Below are 23,202 nucleotides of genomic sequence, written 5' to 3' on the forward strand. Positions count from 1 at the left end.
AAGACCTTCTTAGTTCATTCCTCAAAATATAAATTTCAAAACCTTCAGGAAACTATCCCTTAAATTTTTAATTAACCATTTCTATATTTTTCCAGTCCTTCTTCCTCAATCAACATTGCTCCCTAATAAAGTTCCAAATTAGACATTTATCCTCTTTAATCCTTCATAAAATTAAACATTTTAAAACTTTAAACATTTTATCTCATATACCTTCTTATAATACTATAATCTTATGTTAAACTATCATTTTTATATCCAGAACCAATTGTAATAACACATTTCCCTTATATTATTATCTTAGAATAAACTTTAAAAATACAAATTTAATTAAGCTTCTCAACCTATTGCCAAAATCCTCCCCAAAAAAGATTAATCTTCAGTTCTTCCCTTCTTTCTGTATTTTTTCCAGTCCTTTTTCTTCGATAATTCTTTCTTCTTCAGCATTGCTCCTCCTCCTGCTTTTATTTTTGAGAATTTTAAAATTTGGATTAGAGGTTGATGTCTGTTTGAAAGTTTTTGTCTTCTTAAAGTTTTTTCATTTAATTTGAAACCCCCATAAATCTCTCTCAAGTCCTCCTGATTAAACTCTTCCAGATTCCTTTGTTTTCCCCTCTTGGTCTGGAAAGCATCCTTTTTGTCCAAAGTCACATTAAACTGAATTTCTGCCCCATCTTGTTCCAACAGCTCACTACTGTCTAACAAGCCTTGAAATGATACTATATTCTCCTTTGTCTCCATGTTTTGAGTCAAAACAGTTCCTCTTCCTGAGACCTTTCATCAAAAAAACCTTTAAGACTTTCCAGTAAAACAATGGTTTGTGACTCAAAAATTTCATGTATTATAACTCTTATTTGTGTATTTGCTGATGTGTGTAATAATAGTCCTTCAGCACTTTCAAAAGTGCCAGCCATTTTCTTTTTTTTTCAAAGTCCAATTATTTTTAAATTTGTTCAGCTATCAGGTCAATAAATCCAATAAATTTCCACACAATTTAGAAGTATAGAATAGTTAACATCAATACCATAGTCTTTTTCATTTCACTAGCACTTTAAATCTTTTTCTTGCCACGTTTACAATGTTGCATCTTTAACGATCACTTTCACTTGTAACTTTCGTTTTAAACGCCCTTAAGCGCCATCTTTTTTCCTTTTTCTTTTAAACGGAGTTAAAGTATAATACTTGCATTTTTTGTTCTCCTGATTTGCTCTGCCAAATTCGAATTTTCTCATAATCCTTAAAATTGCGCTGCTGGTGTGGTCGTGACCCCTTGTTCTGCTTAAAGCAGAATCGTCCCGGATCTGGAGCACTGAAGGGCTTTCAGGGAGCTCTCACCCTGCAAACCCCAGGCTTAAAAAAAAAGCCTGGGGGTCTAGGGGAGCTCTACCCAGACCCTTCTGCTCTTCTCTCCCCCTTTTTCCCTGGGGGAGAGTTTTGAGCCGCTAGAACAACTGATTTTCGCTGTTCTAGCGGCAAACGGAATCACGGGACTGGAGCTCCTGAAGGAGCGTCCATTCGGGGAATGCGGAGCCACAGGAAGTCCCACATGAACAACATCTTGAGGGATTAAGCACTACACGAGTTGCTCCCTGGCAGGACCAAATACCAGTCGGTCTTCCTACCGTCTATAGTGACCTAAAACAGGTCTGTAGTGAGCAGGAGTGTGATAGCTTACCACCTCACCGTGATACTGATTGTGCTATCAAAATCATATCAAGGGCTCTGCTACCAAAGCCCAAGATGTACTCAATGACCCCCCAGGAACTGAAGGAAATAAGGGATTATATAGAAAAGAACCTAAAGCACGGCTTCATACAGACAGCGAGATCAAGGATGGCCGCCCCACTTCTGTTCCGGGAAAAGAAGGATGGAGGGCTACTCCTGTGAGTTGATTTCAGGGAAATCAACGCAATATGCATAGAGCATATGTATCCCCTAACATTAATGAAAGATATGCTAGCCCGTCTTGGCGAGGACAGGATGTTTACAAAGTTAGACCTCCGGGAGGTATATTATTGGGTTTGCATTAAGCCCAGTGATGAATGGAAGACAGCGTTCAACTGCCCGTTCAACTGCCTGGATAGTTACCAGTTCAAGATTATGACCGTTCGGCCTACATGGAGCACCCGCTGTATTTATGCAGCTTATTAATGAAGTTCTGCATGAACATCTATACAATGGGGTGCTCATGTACCTGGACGACATACTTATTTATACAAAAACACTGGAAGAACACATCACACTAGTCCGCCAGGTCCTTAGTAAACTTAGATGCAAAACTATACATTAAATTATCGAAATGCAAATTTCATAAGTGTCAGTTGGACTATCTGGGATTTTGCATTTCATCACAGGGTGTGGAGATGGACCCTGCAAAGGTACAGGCTGTTCTGGACTGGCAAGCCCCAAGGACTCAAAAACAACTACAGAGTTTCTTGGGGTTTGCGAATTTCTATTGCCAGTTCATCCCATCCTTTGCTCGCATAGTTCTCCCCTTAAATGACCTTCTCCGAATGAAACATTTCGTCCAGAAACCACAGCCAGGCAACCCAGTACAGTGGACAGTGACTTGCAAACACGCATTCGAGCACCTAAAGACTTTGTTTGCAAGAGAGCCAATACTACAACATCCGGATCCCAAAAAAACTGTTCGTGATGCAGGCAGATGCCAGTGACATGGCAGTGGCAGCGGTCCTTTTGCAAACAAACGAGGAAGGGCTTTTGCACCCATGTGCATATACCTCCCACAAACTAAACTAGACTGAACGAAAATGAGCCATATGGGAGAAAGAGGCTTTTGCAGTGAGGTGGGCACTACTAGCGTGGAGACATTTGTTGGAATGGAGTGGTTTACGATTCGAGGTCTGGATGGATCATAAGAATCTGGAAGCCTTCCAGACCCCATGAAAGCTCTCGCCCAAGCAGGTTAGGTGGGTGTTATATTTCAGACTTTTTAATTTTCGCTTGAAATATATCCCCGGGGGGGGGGGAGAGAATTTTCTGGCTGATGCTTTGTCCCGCATGCCACAGTACACCAGTAACAGAGAGGATATTATACATACCATAATTCTGGCATCACTGCAAACAGAGAGTACAGCACAGCAACAGGTAGGGACCGTACAAGTAGAAAATTCAATAACAAAGATAGTCCATGATATCAAGACATCCCTTCTAACAGATGAATGGTTCCAAGCAAATCAAACCATCCTTAGTTGAAGGGATGGGTTAGCATGGAAAGGTTCCAAAATATATGTGCCAAGGGTTCTCCGAATGGAAGTGTTACGACAATGTCATGATGTCCGGCTGGCCGGTCATTTCGGATTTCTCAAGACATTACATTTAATAAATCGCCAAATCTGACGGCCATGTATAAAGAAAGACGTTGAACAATATATATGTAGTTGTGTGACTTCTGCCACAATGAAAAAACAACCGGGTAAACCACCTGGTCTCCTTCAATCTGTGGCATCTCCACTCAAACCATGGGAGAAGATAGTCATGGATTTAATTGTGGGTCTACCAACTGGCAGGGGAAAGTTAGTGATTTGGATGGTTATTGACTTGTTTTCAAAGCAGGCATATTCCATCACCTATAAAAATCAGCTAGAAAATTGACTCAGTTATTCATTACACATATATACCGGTTATACGATGTTCCAAAAAGAATTGTGTCTGATAGGGGGGTTCAGTTCACCGCCAGGTTTTGGTGTGGATTTCTGGCCACAATTGGGTCAACCCAAGGACTCAGTTCAGCATATCATATGGCTACCAATGGAGCCATCGAATGAGTAAATGTGATGGTGGAACAATATATCCGGTGTGCCATCTGCTCGATTGGTGGGCTCCAGAGGGGGTCTCTACCCCCCCTGGCATCATCTGCGGCTGCTGCCTTTTCAGTGCTCCTTGGCTGTCATTCTGGTTCCTCTCGGATGTTGAGATTTTCCAAAGTTTTCATCACCAATTGGTTATATGCCTCTTCAGATGATCCTCCCTCAGCAGCACTTTGATTAGTTCCCCCTGGTCAGCGAGGGCTTCAACCTCCAGTTTCCACCCCGGTTTTCAGTTACCACAGCTGAGGACGACTCCTCTGGTTCTCTTATCCCAGCTATCTTTCTTCCCAATGCCAATTGACCAGTGGGTTTTTTTGAGATTCTCCAGGGTTGCCTCATCCTCTCTGATGGGGTGTATGAAACAGGCATCTGGCTGGGTGATGGTTAATGTGTCCCTGCAGCTTTTGGCTTCTCCCTGTTCCCTACTTCATTTGGACATGGTTTGTAAGGTCCCCTCAGTAGAGCGAAGATTGCTTCTCTGGGTTGACTGTTTTGCAGACGCTGCTTTCTGTAAGGATTGTCTCTCCCTCTAACGTAAGAAAGTGAAAACTCTTGAAACTCTTCAAAGCAACGTCTGAATACCCTTAGGCAAGACAACTAGGATTAAAGCAGTAGAGACCCCTCCCTTTAGCCAGAATGCAGATTTTAGCCAATACACAAGTATGAAGATGTTTTCTTTACCAGCTGCCCTGAGAATCGAATAAGCATGCATTCCCATTGCTATCCTCCATTATTCTTTAAAGTGAAACAGCTCTCATGGCCGTCATAAACATTCCCCAAAGGTAAGGAGTTCTCAGGGTGCTTCAGCGCCAGGATATAGGTTGTAAAATATCTGTTGCTAATAAATCAAATCCAAGCCCCCTCTTCTCCCAATTGAATGGAAGTATCACTTTTAGGGATCTGACAGATTCTTAACAGTATTTTAATCACCCCGCCCTTCAGCAAGACCAGCATTAAATATATTAGCCTGACATTATCTGACTGATGTAATTCATTTTTTTCAAAACTGCAAATGAAAAAGTTTCTATGGTGACCATCACTATCTTAGTCAATCATTGGCTATGACCTTTGAATTACAGAGTAATGGGATAGATTCTGTCATGTCTCAGAATCTACAAAGCTATATTCTTGTTCTGAAATGATGATAATGGTGATTTTACTTATACAAATTTCATATCTAAAAACTGTGCAAATCTCTGCTTTAGCTGCATGAATTAATTTTGAATATAAATTAGATTTGCAAAATGAATGTTTGTGTGATTTACATATACTTTCCCTCACAGTCATATACTGAAAAATAAAATCTATTATTAGTTATCCTGTAACTATAAATTTCAGAATAAAGAAATAAAATTATAATACACAAACTTTGCAATCATTGAATACATCCAAACATTACCCAGGCTATAGATTTTCATGTTCCTCTTGAAAATGTGCTTCCCCTGACGACTTACTATTATACATTTCAGTACGGAGAGAGTGACTGTTGCTTTGGAGAAAAAAAGCACAGAGTATTAAATGGAAATACATCACACAAGGTAAAACTGGCAGGCATGATCAGCCAGATACTTCTTCTAACTGACTTGTTTGCCAGTACTTAAAAAGCAATTACACATACCATGAGGAAATAATTTCTGAATTGTGAAGAAACAAAAGGGGAAAAAAACAGCTATTAAATGACAGGATGCAAATTCAAACAACAAAAATATATAGGTTTCTCTGACAATATTAATAAATTCAGTTGAATATAACAACCTTTTCCTAAACTTTTTGAACAATTATTCTATGACAACAGTATTGAGAATTATTTTTTGTTAACAGACCTGCCAAATTTAGTTTCCAAGAGAGAAAAAAAAAACTAGTGATGAAACACTCAGGGAACAGAATACTTTTAATTCCCATCCTTCAAATAGAGACTTCTTTATCAGGAGACACCGAATCTGGAAAGATCAGCAATTAGCTCTATTCCACCATTATGAGAAGCAAAAAACAGAAGCTGGTCATGGTGCCCTGATAAGTCAGTCCAGGCCTACATCTAATCTGAATCTTAACATTCTATTTTATTTTCCCCCAAATTAATTTGTGCAATTACATTAAAAGATCACTGATATTATTACAAGGATATGCCATTTCACTCATATATTGTAGGGATGAGCAGTGGTACCTGTAAATTGTTGGCACTGTATTATTAATTCATTATTGGATTTATGTGCCACCCATCTCGTCTGGAGGAGGCTCTGGGTGGGTTACACATTAAAATTAGAAACATTGAAAGATAAAACAATAATGATAATTATACTTATATTAAAAATTTATCATTAAAAGATTAAAATATGGTAGGGGGGAGAAAGGAGCACAAAGACCACAGAGGAAGCTATGGTCTTTTCTCAATCTACTAACCACCATCAGAGTGGAGCTCCAGGCCAGCTAGCAGAAAAAGTCAGGTGGGTTAGTTGGGATCTCATCTTGGGAGGTATGATGTTCCAATAGGCATGAATCCCATCAAAGAAGGATCTTCTCCTGGACCCTTCCTGCCAGAATTTCTTCTCTAGCAAGGCCTATAGCATTCCCTCTCTGCCAGCATGGATGGGGTAGGCCAATTACACTAGGGTGAGAAAGTTCCTCAGATAGCAAATCAGTAGCCAATGTAGCTTGCGGAGCAATAGTGCAACATGGGCCAGTTTGGTGTCCCCAAGAACTGCCCATACCACCACATTTTTCACCAGTTGTAGCTTTCTAATACTCTTCAAGGACATTATGATACTATCGGTCAAATGAGACAATGTAGTACTGGTGTCATGAATCCTGATATTCACCAGTGGCAGCAATGAGGGTGAGTCCCGGTCCCGGTCAGGAGCCCCAGCGGCTATTAGGAATGACCAGCCCAGCCAGGCTTCCCTGCAGCCCCGGGTGGCATCAGACTCCCTTCCCCTCCTCCCCCAGGCCTGGGTGGCATCCAGGATACTGGCCACCACCACCCTACTACATGGAATCTCTCTCCCCTGGGTATCACATTCGACATGACAATGTCCTGACTCATCTAGATTGTTATGGTTTGGCCTACCCGACCCAGAGCGATGGTGAGTGTAGTAACTGCCAAACTCAAGGAGGAAGCAGCCAAACGGATGATTACCCTTCACAATGAAGACACCCCTGAGCTGAGGGATGCTGGAAGGTTCCTGGGGGAGCTGCAGGCAAGATTTGAAGATGAAGCCAAAACCCAACAGGTGGAGGGGGAGATATGGGAGTTAAAGCAAAGGGGACGGCCAGTGAACCAATACATTTGAGAATTCTGGAGGGTCATGGGATAGTTACAGCCAGAATGGATGCTCATCTACTACTTCAAACAGGGCCTCGACAAGAGGGAGGCGGGGCTGACGTCATGGTGATACACCACATCTTCATGGGGCTCTGTGGAATTGCACTGAATTCGACCTGCCAAGAGGTTCCAAGGGACCCAAGTCACCCTGGAGGGGTGATGAAGACAGAGAGGACACTCTGTCGATCACAAGAAGACCACAATCTTCTTGTTTGATCCAGAGGAAGCTCTCAATCTGGTGGGAAGAAAAAGACAGCCATTGCGTGCCTGACTGAAGCTGTGACAGCCGACCGATGAAGCAATCATAAAAGACTGAGGAACAGTGTGGTCGATCTGGGTGAGATTTTTCCAATTTATGTTGAGGAACATGACCCCTTAAAGCTAGAAAGTGGGACTCAAAGAGGAGGAGGTGGAATTGTTTGTTTTCCATCCCCCAAGAATAGTGGCAAGCAAGCCTGAGAGCTACAGTATCTATAGAACTGGAAAGAGGGAAAAGAGAACTTTTCAGAAAAAAGAAAAAAGTTTAAAGCCAGGAAAGTCAGAGTGGGGATTTTAACTACAATATTGACTAAGTTGAAAATTTTTTGGAATATGAAATTCTGATCTCTGGAACTTTTAAAAAGTTTTGGATTGGATAATACAATACAAGTTAATGAAAGAGGAAAAGGAGAGAAATAGAGCAACAGCGACATCTAAAGGTGGAGAAAAAACTGAGACGTGAAAGTGGGTGAAAGGATGGGCTTGAATGTTTGCTGAAGATTAGCTTGTTTGCTACAAATAACACCTGCACCAGCAAATTGTTTATATGGGATAGCAGAGACAGAGAATGAAACATTGTAACTTTTTATACAGTGTAGCTCTTTGAACCTATATGGAAGCTAAACAGACAAAGTAAATAGAAGCTGGGAAATAGCAGGGAATAACTTTTTTAAAAAATTCTCCTTTTGGTGATGTATGAACCTTTGTGGTTGAACTCTGGGGCTTGGTGGGCCCATGTGGATTACAAATTTATCAAGAGAAGAAGATAACAGTTTTTGAATAACTTGGGAACTAACAATCAATCTTTTTTGGACCACAACAATAGAAAGTGTGAAATTACTTGGAGACTGGGACTAAGAAGAGGGAAAAAGAAAAAGGGATCTTGTAGTGGTTTGACTTTTGAAAATACTTCTTAAAAGTGGGAAGTTGGTTGGGGACTGTGGAAATGTTGGTCTAATGTTTGAGTTATTATTGATTATCTCTTTTAAATCCCTTAAATTCTCTAAGACAATCCAAAATGAAAAGTACCTCAAACATAAGTAAATTGGGGGGGGGGGGGAATGCATCTGCGCAATCAGCATCAGCATCTAGTCCAGCAAGTCACAGATCATTGGATAGCATATTGCAACAGGAAAAAACGAACACGATGGAAGCAGAAATGAAATCAATGCTCCAACTACTTCAAGAAGCCACAACAAAAAAATGTGAACACATGAAGGAAAGAATGGAAAAAAATGGATGATGATAAAATGGAGAATATTCAACAAATAATAACTAAAAATGAACAACGAATCCAGAAAATAGAAGAGAAATCAGAACAAACAGAGAAAAAAGAGGAAGAGATGGACAATAAATTTACACAGGCAGATAAGAATCTTGAGAGAACAGTAATTAATTTGGAGATGGATAAAGCTGAATATTTCTTGAGGTTCCAGAGCATCGAGGAAGAAAAAGGGGAAAATCTTGCAGAGATAAGGGCAGAACTGTTGGTGGATGCCTTGGAGGTGAATAAACAGGAGATGCTTGCTGGGATAGATGAAATTTTCAGAGAATATGCAAGATATGCGCCAAGGAACAAACTTCCCAGAGAGGTACATGTAAGATTTACTAAGAAGGCTATAAGAGCAGAGATACTTCAAAGAGCAAGATGACCAACTGAAATAAAAAGGGAGAGAAATAGTACCATGTTTCCCCGAAAATAGGACCCCGTCTTATATATTTTTTAAACCCTGATATAAGCGCTTGGCCTTATTGCCATGCGCTCAAAAGCCTGATTGGTCTTATTATCAGGGGATGTCTTATTTTGGGAAAAACAGGGTAGTCCTGAAACAGATCCCTAGAAGAGTAAGAGATACAAGAAAACAATACCAATTTTTGACAAGACAACTAATTAAACATGAAGTAAATTTCAGATGGCTGATACCTGAGGGAATATTGGTGACCTGGATGGGACAAAGATATAGACTGGATTATATAGAAAAAGCAGAGCAATTTTATGACCAGCAGTTTGGGTCACATGAGGAAAAAAGAAAAAGAGAGGAAATAGATGACAAGAGGAAGCATCAGAAGGGGGAAACACACAACAAAAAGAAGATGAAATAGAACTAGAGGAAACAGCAGGATGAGAAGGCACAAGGATAAAAGAACAGAAAAAATCAGAGTGACTAGAACAACAAGACCTATCTACAAGTAAAACTATGGAAGAAGAAATAAAACTGCTGTCAATTAACATAAATGGATTGAATTCTCATTTGAAAAGGAAAAGGACTTTTAACAAATTAGGAAAACTAAAGTTAGATTTAATTTATCTTCAAGAGGGCCACATCAAAAACAACATAATAAATTATTGGAATATTCTAAAATTGGGAAATTATACTCTTCATTAGCACAGCAAAAGAAAAGAGATGTGGCCTTATATATCAAAGAAACAATAAATGCTACAGAAATGTTTGCAGATGAAGAGGGGAGAATTTTGATGCTGGAGGTAACAATGAATTATAAGCAGATACTTTTGGTAGCAATATATGTACCAAATAATAAGCAAGAAGACTTCTAGGAAAAACTACACAAGAAAATTATAGAATTGGAGTATGAAAACATTAGAATAGAATAGAATAGAATAGAATAGAATAGAATAGAATAGAATAGAATAGAATAGAATAGAATTTTTATTGACCAAGTGTGATTGGACACACAAGGAATTTGTCTTGGTACATATGCTCTCAGTGTACATAAAAGAAAAGATACGTGTGGGTGTGAGGCAGGGCTGTGAACTCTTAGCTGGGTGGGGGAAATGTGGAAGCTTTCCGATTCAGGTTTTCCCAGATGTGCCAACATGACATCTCTAATAAATTGGAACTTTGAGGAACCTCAGGCCTCAGAGCGTTATTTTGGTGGGGGTGTTCCTTGGAACCCTGACATTAACCTGAATCTGAAAGCTTCCAGCTTTCCCCCAACCAGCTAAGAGTTCACAGTCCTGCCCCACACCCACAAGTTCATCACATTGTCCAATCAACTCTTCACACTCCACCAGATACAATCTTCATGCAGTCTGCATCAGACACAGGCAAAAGTCCTTGAGTACGGAATGTTGTTATGACTAACTTTCTACCGCTCCAACAACAACCCCCTCCCAACTTCCCCAGCTAAAATATGTGGCAGTTTAGAAGCAAAAAGAAAATTGTCTTCCAAATACGTTCACCAAACATCATAAGGTACAACACTTAATGATAGTCATAGGGTACAAATAAGCAATCAGGAAACAATATCAATATAAATTGTAAGGATACAAGCAACAAAATTAGTCATACAGTCATAAGTGGAAGGAGATGGGTGGTGGGAATGATGAGAAGATTAATAGTAGTGCAGATTTAGTAAATAGTTTGACAGTGTTGAAGGAATTATTTGTTTAGCAAAGTGATAGCATTCGGGAAAAAATTGTTCTTGTGTCTAGTTGTTCTGGTGTGCACTGCTCTATAGCATCATTTTGAGGGTAGGAGTTGAAACAGTTTATGTCCAGGATGTGAGAGTTCTGTAAATATTTTCACAGCCCTCTTTTTGACTCGTGCAGTATACAGGTCCTCAATGGAAGGCAGGTTGGTAGCAATTGTTTTTACTGCAGTTCTAATTATCCTCTGAAGTTGGTGTCTGTTTTGTTGGGTTGCAGAACCAAACCAGACAGTTATAGAGGTGCAGATGACAGACTCAATAATTCCTCTGTAGAACTGGATCAGCAGCTCCTTGGGCAGTTTGAGTTTTCTGAGTTGGCGCAGAAAGAACATTCTTTGTTGTGCTTTTTTGATGACGTTTTTGATGTTAGCTGCCCATTTTAGATCTTGTGATATGGTAGAACCTAGAAATTTGAAGGTCTCTACTGTTGATACTGTGTTATCTAGTATTGTAAGAGGTGGAAGTATGGAAGGGTTTCTCCTAATGTCTACCACCATTTCTACGGTTTTGAGTGTGTTCAGTTCCAGATTGTTCCGGTTGCACCACGAGGCTAGTTGTTCAACCTCCCATCTGTATGTGGATTCATCATTGTCTCGAATGAGACTGACCGCTGTTGTGCCATCTGTGACCTTCAGTAGTTTAACAGATGGATTGTTAAAGATGCAATCATTGGTATATAGAGAGAAGAGAAGTGGAGAGAGCACACAGCCTTGTGGGGCCCCTGTGCTAATTGTACAGGTATCTGATGCGATTCTGCTTAGCTTCACCTGCTGCTTCCTGTTTGTTAGGAAGCTTATGATCCACACAAAAAACATTTGTGTGGTAGAGACTTCAATGCAATTGTAGATGCAGAACTTGATGATAAAAGTAGTAAAGTAGGCAAAAAAGCTAGAAAAACACTTCCAAAGACCTTCTTTAAAATGGCAGAAGAAGTAGGTATTCAGGATATATGGAGAGAGATATACTCTAAGAAAAACCAATATTCATTTTATTCAAATAGACATATGTCTTGGTCAAGAATAGATATGATATGGATGTCACTGGAGTTAAAGTCAAACGTGCAAGAAATAGAAATAGAAACAAGTGTTTGGGCAGATTACAACCCAGTGAAAGTTAAGTGGAAAGGACAAAAGAGAAAATGGAGATGGACGCTGAATCAATCAATACTGAAAGATAAGGAATTTATACAAACTATGGAAAACAAATTGGACTTTTTCTTTAAAGAGACTAGGAAAGAAAAAACTTCACTGCAAAATATATGGGACACTGCTAAAGTGTATATTTGGGGATTAGCTATAACTTATATGGGAAAGAAAAGTAAGAAAAAGAAACAAAACCAAAAGATGCTAGAAGAACACAAAAAACTGGAATTAGAACTACAAAAAGACCGACAAAAAAAAAAGAATCTAAAAAATCAAATAGACTTAATAAAACATAAACTGAATCTACTTGACAAAGAAGAATTGGCACAAAAAATTAAAAGAGCTAAACAGAACTTCTTTGAAAATGCAAATAAACCAGACAGCCGGTTGGCATTCTTCTCTGTCTCTGAGACAGAGACAGAGACAGAGACAGAGAAGAAATTGATACATCAATTGGTAGATGAGAAAGGAACTCTCTAGTATCAAAACGAGGACGAAAAAGTAATTATTCAAGAAAAATTGTATGACCAGGAAAAATTTTTAGAATAGAGAATAAAACAATATTTGGAAAAAGCTGAACTATCTAAAGTACCTGAAACAGTGAAAAGCTGTTAAATGAATGAATATCAATGATGGAAGGAATGTTGGACTTACCTGAACGTTTGTTCTATGTGTGCTGCAGAGAGTCCAAGCAATGGGTTATCATCATCTGATTGGCCAGAGACTGAGTTGGAATTTGTTTAGCCACGCCACTTCCTCCCGGCTGAGCTCCAGTTTTTCGACGAAGACTTGGATCTGGAGAAGACGTAGCCAGTATGATGAATTCATCCACCCCTGGACACTGGATCCATATGGAACCAAGACGGGATTGGACTCTCCTGCAGCGCACATAGAACAAACGTTCAGGTAATTACAACGTTCCTTCTCCTGTGTGCTGCTTGGAGAGTCCAAGCAATGGGATATACCCAAGCTAATTATCCCTAGGGTGGGAAACAGAGCAGTCCAGGGTGCCCTCGACTGGAAGAACCTGCTGTAGAACTCTTCTCCCAAATGCCACCTCAGCCAAGGCAAACTTGTCCAATTTGTAATTCCTAATAAATGGTGAAGAAGAGGCCCAAGTAGCCACCCTGCAAATCTCCTGGATAGAAGCTTGCATAGCCCAAGCGGCCGTGGTGGCTGTGCTCCTGGTTGAGTGTGCCATGATGCGGCCTGGCACAGGTCTGGCCTGATGCTCATAGGCCAACGCGATGCACGCCTTTAGCCATAGCCCGATGGTGGATGGAGTTACCTTCTTATCCATGGACCTGGGTTAAATGAAATGAATAATGATTTAGTCCTCCTGAACAATGTCATTCTGCTAATGTACTTGCGAAGGGCCCTGCATATATCTAAGGAATGCCATCATCATTCCCTAGGATGCCTGGGATTAGAACAAAAATCTAGTAAAATGACCTCCTGGGCCCTATGAAACCAGGTATTGATAGGGAACGAATGTTGGATCCAATCTGAGAATGACTCTGTCTTTCAGAGATTTTTCATCTCTGGATGAAAAATACACAAGTTCTTTCATACAGAAAGGGCCGCCAGCTCAGAAATTTGCCTAGCAGATGTGATTTCTATAAGAAAGATAACCTTAAAGGTCAGTAGTTTGAGACTGGCGGATCCTAGTGGCTCGAACAGAGATGTGAGTGCTTGCAAAACTAGTGACAGATTCCAAGTGGGATATCTGTGGACAGGTGGGGGTTGTAGATTCGACATCGCTTTCAGTAAGCTACTGTTCTGGCTCCGTTACCTGAGCCTGTGTCATCGGCAGGAGAGGACTCCGAGAGTGAAGGAGAGGAGTTGACAAGGCCTCCCTCTCCAGGACCCTCCTCTCTGGCAATGCCTTCGGTGTCCGCCGAAGGGCAAGAGATAGGGCCGGGGCCAAGCACGTCCACGTAGCCACAGGTGGACAGTGATGAGGGTAATGAGTCTTGGGTGGATCCACGCCAGCATCGCAGAGATAAGCGCGCGCAACAGAAGAAAAGGCGTGCCAGAGATTAGGCTGAGTCACTGGACCACACCCCACAGGATATAAAAGGGGGTGAGGTGGCCATTCAGACTCTGTGACGGACAAAACTAACTACTATCGAGTCACATTGCATCTTTGAAAACAACATTATCGGCCTTGGATTTATTTTACGAACTGGACAATTCTTGACTGTGGGTATTTTGTTTATTGAGTTAAAGTTCTTGGCAAGTAGCTACTGGGTTGCTGCCAAGCGTCTTATCGGAAGAATTGGTTGTCTGCCAGTTTATTTAACCCCCGGCTGTCTGTCTGTGTGCGTGTGTGGGACGGGGACAGAACAGCTACATACCCTCGGATGTTGTGAGAAGGTTGTCGCTCCATCGCAGTTCAGGATAGTTGCCAAGGCAGCTACCTGCTGTGGAGGGTGTTAGTGGACAGTCCTTTATCAAGTCCCTCCTGAAGAAAGTCCAAAACCTTTGGAACAGATGCTAATGTGGGATTAACTTCGCTTTGGTGCACCACTGACAAAAGGATGTCCATGTGGCTTCGTATATCCTGTTAGTTGACAGACGTCAAGAAGCCTGAATAGTAGAGATGATTTTCCTGAGAAATGGTCCTTCTTTAGGATCTCCCTTTCAAGTGCCAAACAGCCAACTGGAGCCACTGAGACTCCAGGTGTAGAACAGCCCCCTAGCTGAGGGAAATCCTGTCCGGGGGTATCCTCCAGGGACGAGAGATGGATAGGTTCACCAGGTCCGCAAACCACACTCGCCTGGACCAGTGTGGTGCCAAGAGGAGGACCTCCGCTCCTTCCTCCAAGATCTTTCTGATGACCTTTGATATGAGAAGGGTCGGAGGAAAGGCATATAACAGGCCTGGGGCCACAGGCAGCGGAGAGCGTTGTTCCCCTCATCCTCCTGTGTCTGGAACCTGTAAAAGAACCTTGGTAGTTGCAAGCTCGTTAGGCTGGCAAATAGGTCTACACATGGGTGGCTGAATTTGGCTGACAGTTGGTTAAACAGGTCAGGGTGCAGGCACCATTTGGACTGATAGATGGTTCTCCTGCTCAATCAGTCCGCTTGTGTGTTGGATACCCCGGAGATGTGTTCTGCTTGCAGGGAAAGTAGGTGTGTCTCCGCCCACAGGCCTAAATCCTCTGCTTCATGCATCAGGATCCTGGAGCGTGTGCCACCCTGTCGGTTCACATGCGCTTTGGCTGTTACATTGTCCATCAATAGTAATACGTGGTGACCTGATGGTGACTTTTGGAAATGGCGGAGTGCCATGTGTGCCGCTCTTAGTTCCAGCCAATTGATGTCATTTAGGAGCTCCTCCGGAGACCACCGACCTCAGGTCACTCGGGATTGCAGGTGAGCACTCCAGCCGAACAGGCTGGTGTCCGAGGTCAGAACTAGATGGGTGGGCTCCTTGAATAGACAGCCCTTCTCCATGGCTGCCAACATCCACCATTCTAAGGATCTGAGCACCTTCCGGGGAACCCTGATCCGTGTGTTGGAATTGCTGAGCCCAGATCTTTGACTTGGTAACAGTAGCCATTGCAGGGCCTGGGCAAGGGATTATCACCAGACAGGAGATCATTTTTCCTAATCATAGGGATTTGACCTGTTCCACTATGGCTCTTATGCTGGATCGACGTCCTTGGGAGAGGAAGACCTGACAGCTCTCAGTATTGTTCCTTGCTCCCAAATGTATCAGATTGGTAGAGGGTGTCATTTGGCTCTTCTCCAGATTCACGGAAAAACCATGCTCCTGGAGGGTTTGGACCATGAACTGAAGGTCCTGTCTCACCTGCAGCGGGGACGACGAATGAATCAATATATCATCCAGATAACATTGTATTCTGATGGGTCTCACCCGAAGGTGAGCCGCCACCACATCCAATAGTTTAGTGAAGGTCCTGGAGGCTGAAGAAAGTCCAAAGGGAAGGGTCCTGTATTGGAAGTGAAACTCTGTGTAGCAGAACCTCAGAAACCTTCTGTGGGATGGTCTGATGGTGACATGGAGGTAAGCCTCCTTGAGATCTATTGATGTTAAGAGATCTCCCTGTCTGATGCAACCCAGGATGGAATGCAGGGGCCGGATTTTGAAGTGTTTGTACTTTATGTGTACATTTAACTTCTTTAGATCTAAGATGGCTCTGCTTCCCCCCAATTTCTTTTGGACCAGAAAGAGGATCGAATAGAAGCCGAGACCCTGCTGCTTTGCTGGCACTGGTTCTATGGCCTGTATGGCCAGCAGGTGCTGGATCTTGGCCTCCATCAGAGAACTCTTGGTGGCATCCCTGGACACTGAGCATCGGATGAACCTTCTTGGGAGATTGGAGCAGAACTCTAGAGTGAGCCCGAGCCTCACTGTTTGTAATGCCCAAGCATCAGTCCTCATTTCCTGCCATCAGCTGGCAAACTTCCCTAGACAGCGCCAATGGGGATCTGGATAGACAGTCACTTTGTCCGGTGGTAGGGTCGGTTGCTGGCTCCTCAAAAGGGTCATCTGGCCTGCGACTGTCTGGCTCTATCTCGAAAGGACAAACTGTCCTGGGAGTGGTCTATACTCTGGGGATATGTCTTCTGATAGGCCAGGGCATTAAACCCAGACTCAGGGGCCCGAAAGGACTGCCTGCGATAGAAGGGGTAGTCCTTCTTTCAGGTCTCCTGTATTATTATAATTTTATTATTATTATAATTTTATTTCTATACCGCCCTTCTCCTACGGGACTCAGGGCGGTGTACAGCCAAGGTAAAACATTGCATATAAAATTTAAAAACAATTTAAAAAACAATTAAATAATTTCGGCCCAAGATATTAAAAACAACCCAATTAAAACCAAATTCAATTAAAACTGAGAGGATGGGATCAAGCCAGCCCAGCTAGATGGAATAGGTGTGTTTTCAGGGCCCGACGAAAAGTCCGGAGGTCTGATATCATGCGTATCTCAGGGGGTAGGTCATTCCAGAGGGCGGGTGCTGCCACAGAGAAGGCTCTCCCCCTGGGGGTCGCCAGCCGACACTGTCTGGCCGACGGCACCCTGAGGAGGCCCTCTCTGTGCGAGCGAACCGGTCGGTGGGAGGCAATTGGCGGCAGAAGGCGGTCTCATAGATAACCCGGCCCTAAGCCATGGAGCGCTTTAAAGGTGGTCACCAACACCTTGAAGTGCACCCGGAAGACCATAGGAAGCCAGTGCAGCTCGCGCAGGAGAGGTGTCATATGGGAGCGCCCCGTCGCTCCCATAATCCCCCGCGCGGCCGCATTCTGGACTAACTGTAGCCTCCGGGTGCACCCCAAGGGGAGCCCCATGTAGAGAGCATTGCAGTAGTCCAGGCAGGAAGTGACGAGCGCTTGAGTGACCATGCGTAGGGAGTCCCGATCCAGAAAGGGGCGCAACTGGCGTATCAGGCGAACCTGATAAAAGCCCCCCCTGGCCACAGCCGTCATGTGCTCTTCTAAAGACAGCCATGGATCCAGGAGGATGCCTAAGTTGTGAGCCCTCTCCATGGGGGCCAATGATTCGCCCCCAATAGCTAGCGATGGCACCAGCTGGCTATATTGGGACGCCGGAAGCCACAGCCACTCGGTCTTGGAAGGGTTGAGTCGGAGCCTGTTTCTCCCCATCCAGGCCCACACGGCCTCCAGGCACTGGGACATCACTTCAAGGGCATCGTTGGGGTGGCCTGGGGTGGAGATGTACAGCTGAGTATCGTCAGCGTACTGATGGAACTCCACTCCAAAGCCACGGATGATCTCACCCAGCGGCTTTACATAAATGTTGAATAGAAGGGGCGAGAGGACCGACCCTTATGGCACCCCACACGCAAGGCACCTCAAGGTCGACCGCTGCCCCCCTGTCAACACAGATTGCGACCGGTCAGAGAGGTAGGAGGAGAACCACTGCAGAACGGTGCCCCCCACCCCCAGCCCCTTCAACCGGTGCAACATGATACCATGGTCGATGGTATCAAAAGCCGCTGAGAGATCTAACAGGACCAGGATAGAGGAGCAACCCCTATCCCGAGCCCTCCAGAGATCATCCACCAACGTGACCAATGCCGTTTCCGTGCTGTACCCAGGTCGGAAGCCGGACTGGAGCGGGTCTAGATAGACAGCCTCGTGTAACCTCCCGGGAAGCCAGTACCAACCAGGAGGAACACGGGTCCAATAAACATGTGGTCGCGTTCAGCTGTCCCAGGATCCTGTCCACGTCCTCGGGAGCCACAGGATCGAACTCCTCCCAGATAACACTCTCAAGACTTGCCTCAGTCATCCCGTCTGGACTTACCCAGTCAGAGGCCAGGCCTTCCCGAATCTGAGCGATCTTGTCATACAGATACTGCACAAAATCCTCAGCTCGACCCTGCAAGGGATCATCCCGCACTTCCAGATGGAGGAGGGAGCGGGTCACCCTAAACAGGGCGGCTGGGCGATTATCTGATGATGCGATAAGAGCGGCAAAATAACTAGATTTTGCCGCTTTTATCGCCACTAGGTAGGTCTTAATATGAGACCTCACCAGTGTTCGGTTGGATTCGGAGCGGCTGGTCCTCCAACTACTCTCCAGGCGTCTTTTCCGGTGCTTCAACTCCTTCAGCTCCTTGGAGAACCAAGGAGCTAGGTGAGTTCAGTGCCGGGTCAGAGGCCGCAAAGGCACGACGCGGTCCAAAGCCCCGGCGGCCGCACTATCCCAGGCGGCCACCAGGTCATCAGCCGAGTCGTGAGCCAGAGTCTCAGGAAATGGCCCAAGCTCCATCTGGAACCTATCAGGATCCATCAGGCGCCTGGGGCGGAACCACCTGGTCGGCTCCGCCTCCCTGCAGCGGGGTGTAGCGGTTAGAAAGTCCAGTCGAAGGAGCGAGTGGTCAGACCATGACAAGGGTTCGATGACTATATCCCCTGCATCAAGGCCACTCGACCACTGACCAGAGACAAAAACTAAGTCCAGAGTGTGTCCACCCGTGTGAGTAGGGTCATGAATTAACTGAGTAAGGTCCATGGCCGTCATGGAAGCCATGAACTCTCGAGCCACCTCAGACGTTTCGCCGACAGATGGCAGGTTGAAATCCCCCATGACTAGAAGTCTGGGGGTACCAACCGCCACCTCAGCTATGACGTTGAGCAGCTCGAGCAGGGCCGTTGCCACGCGGCAGGGAGCCAGGTACGTGATCAACAAGCCCATCTGTACTCTATGACCCCACTTCACAAAAAGGGACTCACATCTGTGGAACAGTGGTCTCCCTCGGATCAAGACTTTCCTTTATAATAACCGCCACCCCCCCGTCCCTGCCCTGAGCTCTCGGCTGATGGAATGCTCGGAAACCTGGTGGGCACATATTCACAAGGGGAACCCCCCCTCATGGCCCAACCAGGTCTCCGTAATACCTGCCAGGTCCGCTCCCCCCTCCTGAATAAGATCGCAAATGAGGGGGGCTTTATTTACCACGGACCTGGCATTGCACAACAGCAGCCGAAGGCTCGGGCCCTGAGAGTCTGAACAGCCTGGGGTGCGAGAAGGGCTATGGGGACCGGGGTGCGCCACCCCTGGAAGATAGTGAGTGCGTGCCCCCACCACATGATGTGGCCCCCTGCTCCCGCCATATCTGCCCCTCCCACTCAACACATTGATAGAGAAGCCCTTGACAGAATGGACTCTGATGTCTCCCTTACCCCCGGAATCTGCACCCTCCATGGCCCTACTGACAGCTGGGCCAGATCCCTCCCCCCGTGGGTTAATCCCCAAACCCACACAACCCTCCCACCCCTTAAAATCCCTTAAAAATCTATCAAAAAGTTTCCCTAAAAAACCCCTCAATCCCCTTTTTGCGGCATGTACATGTAAGGAAGAGCTTTCCTCTGGTCTTTGCTTTCCACTAGGATCTAGAACCTCCCCAAAGAGATTGCCTTCCTTAAAGGGAGCAGATGCCAGTCTCCATTTAGATTTCATGTTGGCTTGCCAATGTCAAAGCCATAAAAGGCTCCTGGAGGTGACATTAGACGCCAATGCCATAGAGGCAAACTTGGATGCATTGAGGGTCACGACTGCTGAATACTTTGCTGCTGCCATCAGCTTATTAATATCCTGATGCAGCCTGGTGTCCTCAGGGATGCTCAGGCCTGCATTTGACAAAGCCATATTAGTGACGTCCTAGTGAAAAAGGATGCCACAGTGGCTGATCGAATCACCCAGGCAGCCGCCTGGTGGGTCTTACGAGCAGATAGCTCTGCCTTCCACTCCTCGGTTTTTAAGCCCTCTGCCGAGTCAGAGGGAAGGATGTTAGCGGTTGCCAGATTGGCCAGTGGAACATCCACAGTTGGTAATTTCAGGAGTTCCTCTAGATTCTGCTTTACAGTATACATCCTTCTGTCCATCCCACTGGGGGCAGAAATGGATCCAGGCTGATTCCACTGTCTTTGGATGATGTCAACAAAAAAGTTTAGAAGAAGGGATAACCTCCTGTGCTCTGACTGGCTCTGTGAAGAGCAGGACACTAGGGTCTTGAGGATCCGTGGAACCCTCAGACTGCCCACCGACTACCCCCATGTTGGCTCTTGTTTTGGCCTTGAATAATAAGATCTTGAACAAGTTGGGACGAAAAAGCCCAGTGAACACTGGCTTGTCTGGAGTGATACCTTCATCTTCAGAAAGGTCATATTCCCCCAAATCTTCCTCACCCATGAGCGAAATACTGCTGTGATGGGAGGGTAATGGTGAGTGATACTCCTGGAGATAGCCCCTGTCAGGCTGCCTGTTCTGTCCCCTCCCACGAGTGGCCTTGCAGAGGCTCAAATAGCCCGGCAGTAACAAACACAGGCTAGAGAGACTGAAGCTGGCCCTTTAATAAATAGTTCTCTTCCAAAGCGTATATCAGTCCAATAGTTACTGGGCAATGTTCCAAAGGTCTTGGCAGACGGCCAGCAGGCTAATGCAGGAATGCAGACTCTTGTCAAAAACTCCAAACTAACAGTTGTAACTCCACTGCATCCAAAACACCAACAAATTGTTCACCACGCCTTTCCAGCTCAGTCACACCTCTTTTATACTTTGTAGGGTGTGGCCCTACGTCTCCTGACCACACCTCTTGGGACGTGGCAATAGCTGTTCTCCACGACGTCTCCTACGTCTCTCTCTTGCATCTAATAGGGGCTCCCCCTCATCATTTCCGGCCTCTGTTTCCTCCTCAATTTGGCTGGGGTCCATAGGCACCTCAGCAACTGTCAGTTCTTGCTGACTCACCAGTGAAGATGGCCCCTCTGGCACGTAGGTCATGACAACTTCCTCCTCCTCCATATCATCCTCCAAATCAGCATGCGAAGATAAATCAGCCTCTGGGGCCGGGGTCACAACACTGCCCTTGAGGGTGTAGAGCCACTGAACTGGAAGGGTCCAATGACAATGGACCCAAGAAACCCCTTTGAAGGAGGGCTGCATCAATGCCCTGTGAAATGGTTTGAGCAATAATGCTGCAAAGCTCCTGAGACAAAGCATGTCCCTGATTCTCCTCCACACGGAGCCCCACTACGGTAGGAGTGAAGATGGCAGATGGACCCGAAGGTCTGTTAATTGAGGTAGCCTCCAGTCCTGAAATAGTCAAGCCAGATAGGGGAGCAAAATCCCCTGCTGTTTTGGCCCGTCAGCGGCCTGTGCAGTTCCATCCACAAATTTGGCACCTTTGCTTCTAACAATACTTCATTATAAACTTCCAACATTGATGGGCCTAAAGTATCTTGTAAATATTGTAAATAAATAATTCTGCCAGTAGCCCATCTGGTCCTGGTGTTTTATTATTCTTTTGCCTCTTAATCGCTTCTGTAGGGTACAAGTAATGGGTTATCATCATCTGTTTGGCCAAAGACTGAGTTGGAATTTGTTTAGCCATACCCCTTCTGCCTGGCTGAGCTCCAGTTTTTCAACTCAGTCAGCCTAAAGAAACACAAAATCAGTTTCCCATTGCTTGGACTTGTACAAGAGCATTTCAACAAAGGAAAAAAAGGCAGTTTAAAAGATTGGAGCCCTTGTGGATACATCAGGGGTGATTGTGCTGCTGTGGCAGTGGTTTGTCGGCCCACACTGAGACAGCCCCCGACCGAGGACATCGCTACTTAGCCCAAGTGCTCAACAGAGACAGAAGTAGGTCGCTACTTCAGCCAGCCATCTTTGGCACATGAACTCAGCACCCTTGGATCAAAAATACTGAGGCTTTGGTCTTATGTGAGTTGGCGGCCGGATTTAGCGCTGAGTAAACCGTATTGTTGGTTTTGCACTCCTGCAGGGATCAAAGCTTTTGTGACCATATTGCTGGTCTCACGCTATTCTCCCTTTGCTACTGCTGCAGTTGGCTAGGGTGCCTTGAAACCATGTTGTCAGTTTCACGCCATTTCCGCCCCTGCCTCCACCACAATTAATTACTGGTGTTTTCAAGCTATATTGTCAGTTTGGCACCAAAACCCAGATGGGACTTGCAGAATGACTCCAGTCTTCGGCCTAATTACCACCTTTTCTATTGGCTAGCTGGGCTCAAGACTCCAAAAGAGGGGATCCTTCCCAGGATTGGGATTTGCCCCAGATCCAGGCCTAATTTCAAGAATAATATATAAGAGCTGTTTCAGCATTCAAAGATGACGGAATGTAGTTCTTCTCACTCCAGCAATACTGATGCTTCCTCCCCCAGACATCAGTGGTCAGAAGCCTCTGATTCCAAGAAGGCAAAATTAGCACTTACAGGGCCCTCTTCCAGGTCTAAGGCTACTACCTCGCGATCCATCTCATCAGCATCTGAGAAGGATGCAGGAGAAGACAAAAGGCCACTATCCCCTTTACTATTTATATTGACATTGGAAGTGTTAAATAGAAATAATAGATAAGACATAGAAATTAAAGGTATGGAAATAAAAAAGGAAAAATATAAATTACAGGTGTTTGAGGATGATTTAGTTTTTATCCTGGAAGATCCACAAGAAACTGGATCCAAATTAATTTAAAAAAATAGAAGAATATGGTGAGGTTGCAGGACTGAAAATAAATTAAAAAAAAACTAAAATATTAATTAAAAATCTTACAGAAACACAGAAAAAAGAGCTAATGAAGAGGATAGGCATTCAGATAGTCAAGATAGTTAAATATTTAGGAATTCAATTAATGGCAAGCTGTGTAATCATTAAAGAAGATAACTATTATAAATTGGCACAACA

General features: G+C 44.5%; 1 protein-coding gene across 1 annotated transcript in view; it reads right to left on the reverse strand.

Annotated features, from left to right (window-relative positions):
* The window catches only part of TSPAN7 (tetraspanin 7), a 300,581-nt gene that overhangs the window by 66,518 nt on the left and 210,861 nt on the right, over positions 1-23,202 (reverse strand). The gene's annotated exons all lie outside the window — the stretch shown is intronic.

Source organism: Pantherophis guttatus, chromosome 5, assembly GCF_059756535.1.
Source record: "Pantherophis guttatus breed Tessera chromosome 5, ASM5975653v1, whole genome shotgun sequence".
NCBI classification, from domain to species: domain Eukaryota; kingdom Metazoa; phylum Chordata; class Lepidosauria; order Squamata; family Colubridae; genus Pantherophis; species Pantherophis guttatus.